We start from the raw sequence: 4,547 nt of genomic DNA on the forward strand, positions 1-4,547 counted from the left end.
GAAATCAATAATTTATATCTTAAACATATGAGTGTGATTTGTATTGTGTAATTTTTCTCGCTCTTTTTTTCCTAATATGATTTGCTTGCTGACTGTAATCGAATATTTTAGGAAGCGCGATGCACAAGGGATGGAGCCTTGTGTTATGCCTTTCACTTTCGAACAAAAAAACCTTTCATCACCTCGCACTAGGCAGTACAGCGATGCCTCAGAAACGTCTTGGCACGAAACTTGATTATCACGTCGCTGCAAAATGGGTATTGGATGGCACCAGGGAGGGCCGCGCAGACCTCGTGCAGAGTGAATTTCTTGCACTTAGAAACAGAAGAAATCTTACACTTGTAACCCCTGTTGGCTCCGTATTCTTTGCATTTGTTGCATGTGTACGCCGAAAGACCCTCAAACAGCAAGAGCTCATGCTCATGGCGGGTGGCGTTAAACAATACTTGATCTTCGTCATCTCTGGCTGTTGGATTGGATTCCGCCATGAAGGAGGTGCAGTCTCAATGAATGACAGACCTATTTTCTCTCTCACTAGATGCGGAGGTGGACGATATTGGTATCGCTGGGCCAGAATTCATTGCTACATTGGCTTATTTATATAAGTTGGCGCAAAATCAGATTTCTATGTTAGCGCTATCGCTAATTAACATAGGTTTGGAATATCAAAGTATACTTAGACATGGTAGTATAACTAGCCATTTTAATCACTTTATATAAAATAATCAAATTATTAATATTTTTCTAGAAAGTTATGGAAATTTTGGCTATATTTTGAGAAAATTTAGTTGGTATTTTTGTAAATCTTAATTACTATTGTTAAATTTCAAAATTTTAGATGTCCGAGACATTTTTGATAGTGTTGAATCTATTTCCACCATAGAAAACACCCCTTTTACAAAAAAAAATGAAATATTTTTACCTAGATTCTATCCACTTTTAACTGTCCGGACAATTCTGGACAATTCCTCCACAGTAAAAGACTCCTTTCAAATATGACTCCTTTCAAATATGTTGTAGCTCATATTTGTAACTCTGAAATATTTAGTAAATTTTAGTGATTATCATATACATCACTTAAGGGAGGTTGGTATACGTTAACATCATTAATTCTACTCCTAATAAATAAATAGAGGTTAAGGAATACGAAAGCTATTTAGATTTGTTTTTTAATTTTTTCTTAAGATTTAAGAAAGAGTTAGAATTTCTTGTTTCTTTTCTTTAGGGTTTTACAAGAAAGAGTATGGTAATTAAATATATAATTAAAAGCAAATAGATTAATTTTATTAATTTAAAAATAAATATATTAATTTTTTTATTACATTGAATTAAACATTTAATTTTTAATTGAAATTTAAAATTTAGATTGATATTATTTATTATGAATTAACTTCTTAATTAGATTTTAAAATTATGGTTGTCTTTTAGGTTAAAGAATAATAAAGTATATAATATTATGAAATTGAGTGTTTTGAATTTACATCAAATTAATTGAGTTTCATATATATTAATATGGTGTCATATGAAAGATTTCATAAAATTGAGTGTCATAATATATATCAAATTAGTGGTCACTATATGTTAATATTATTAATTGCGATTATAGTTAGTTATATAATATTTTAAAAATACTTACCTATATAATTAGATGTATAGTTATAATTAAAAATAGTAAATATATATTAATTAATTTTCTTAATTTTAAAACATAAATATATTAATTGCTTTTATTATACTTAATTAAAAGAGGAAATTTGAAATTTATATTATTTTGAATTAACATTTCAATCAATTTTTAAAATTTGCATTAACTTTTTTTTTCTTCTTTTTCTTACTCATTGTGAATTAATATTTTAATCCTAGCTTAGTAAAAAGAAGCAATCAAATATGAAAATTTTGAAATGTTTAAATGTATACTAAAATTTAGTGAGTAACTATGAAAATTGAGATAATATTAAAATTTATAATTATAAAAACATATGTTAGACAATTTGATTTAGAATTTTTAATTTGACATAAGAATTTAAAGATATTAAAGTTTATAATTGTTAAATATTAATTTAATTTAAAATTAAATCGAAATTTCACATAAAAAAATTTGAAGCCTAACATTTTATTAGCTCAAAAAGATATTACAAAAGAGTATTTCTTGTCTTGTTAAGAAAGATTCTTCGGCGAAAATCACATGGAATATCATTTGTCGACGCGTTTCGAACCAACCAGTGTGGTTCATCGTCAGGACGATGAACCACACTGGTTGGTTCGAAACGCGTCGACAAATGATATTCCATGTGATTTTCGTCGAAGAATCTTTCTTAACTTGATATGGATCACAGAAGCCTAAACTCTATTATTTCTTTTCTTATTGGTCTTTCTCTTAGGGAAACTAGATCAATAGGAAAAGTAAATGACCATGAGGTTGTGAAGACCTGTGTTAAACATATGATAAAAAAGAAGCTCCCAAAATACATTGGCTTCATCGACCAACAATTGACATACAAAAAAAAACAAAAATTGAGCTTGCAACTTTTTAAAGACTTCATTTGCTAGAGATATAGAGAGTGTACACAAGGTTTCACTTAGCTAGAAGAAGAATCTTGTGATGAATAGGAGGAGCAAGAGCAGTTTCTTGACCTCGTACCGCATGTGCCTTGACCATAACCTCTACCACAAACATCCCAACCTCGAGCATAGCTTCGGCCATGAGAACTGCAACCATGAGCACCCCGACGAAGACCATTGTGACCACCACCACAAGCACCCGAGCGTCACGACAACCATGCATTCTACCACTGTATCTTTTTCTACGATGCGCCTGCCTACGTAACTGGGAGCTATGAGCTAAATAAATGATGATAATGGAGCTCCATAGATGGGACACTTGTGTGCCAACTACTCCAGGGTGCCAAAATTATTGACACCAACATGAAACCATCACTATTTGGCTACTATTGGAGCAAGTAAAATTAAATGCGAGGTACTTTGCCCGCAGAGGGTGAATTCCCTTGTGATTTGGAGACTTCCACCTATTATGTCTAATAGATGGAAAGGAGATAGAATATCCCAGGTCACAAATGGTCAAGTAAGTAGAGGCTAGACGACCTGATCCCCACAATGCCTGTGTAGATGCAGGAGTGTGTTGGAGGAAAAATAAGAGGTGTAGCAAGATGCCTACACACCAACGTCAAGAAAAACAAAGAATGACCAAGGAGGGGATGACGAATGTAAACATAGGTGCAACAAAAATTGATGACATGATAATTAAGGGCCGACATATCCTGCAAAGTAGACGGATAAAAAATACAAATTTGGTGGACCCGTTGTTTATCTAAATATGGAAGATTCCATGGTCTGTGGTAGCCTCCTGGTCACAGTTCAAGGTTCTAATCGATGCCATTATAGTTGGCCATCATTTCCCTGTAATTCAGAGTTGAACAAGTGTACCTTCCTACTAAATCTGTTAATGCCCTTGGTGTGTGAGGAGTTATCATATTATACCTGTGCATTGAGATGCGCATGCAATGAGGAAGGTGGCTGGAATCACCATTCAAGTTGATCATTGGCATGACATTTAGCCTATACTGGCACTAGTTGTGGGGCACAAATTTCACATAAATTGTTACCATAGATTGCGATGAGATGAAGTATTGTGTAAATTAAAAGGTCCAATATTCAAATCCCTTTGTGTAGTCTAGTCTATGGAGATGAGAACTACAAAAATTGACTTTGTGCCATGCAAACTCAAGAATAACTCAATTGCCCATTTTTACCGTGTGTTTGTATATATATAGATACATATATATAGCTATATATTAAATAATAATAAAAAAATTATGAATTAAACCACATTTATAAATAATTTAAATTTATAAATTACTCATTTCTTCACTTTAAATGTATAACATGCTATTTGAAATAGCCTAATAAAAATTATATTTATATATAAATTTATAAATTCAAACAATCACCCAAATTTAAACATAATTGTAAAATTTACTATTGTTGAGCTCAAAACATGAATTTCAAAAATAGAAAAAGAGAAAGAAACAGATAAGAAGACCACTAGTTCAATTCAAAGAGGAAGTACATTTGATGAAACAAGCACAATCCCTTAGAATAACTCAGCAACAGGTAAGAAGACTACTAGTTCAATTCAAAGAGGAAGTACATTTGATGAAACAAGAATGTTGTAGTTCGCCAGAGTCGACTAAGTCTAGAAAATCAGACTCAGACTATAGTTATGAACACATAAACATGCATATACAACAGTGTGATTGCACAAATACTGAAGAACGTCATTGCAGCCTCTGTTATGAAACCAGCTCACAAAAAGATAGAAAAGAGAGATCCACGCCTTAGAATTTAGCCTCTTCGAGGGGGAAACCTCCTTTACATTACATAAATGAGCAATTCTTGGATGATACAAATGAAAAGACCTCCTTTCTATATATAGGAGCCTAAGGGGTCATAACATAATCAGAGCCGACATAACAATAATAATGTAAGGGCACAATAATAACAATAGCGGGCTTCTATGGGGCACAATA

The sequence above is a fragment of the Pinus tabuliformis genome, chromosome 2_1 (genome assembly GCF_031772625.1).
Source record: "Pinus tabuliformis cultivar Carrire ecotype Pingquan chromosome 2_1, CPIR1, whole genome shotgun sequence".
NCBI lineage: Eukaryota > Viridiplantae > Streptophyta > Pinopsida > Pinales > Pinaceae > Pinus > Pinus tabuliformis.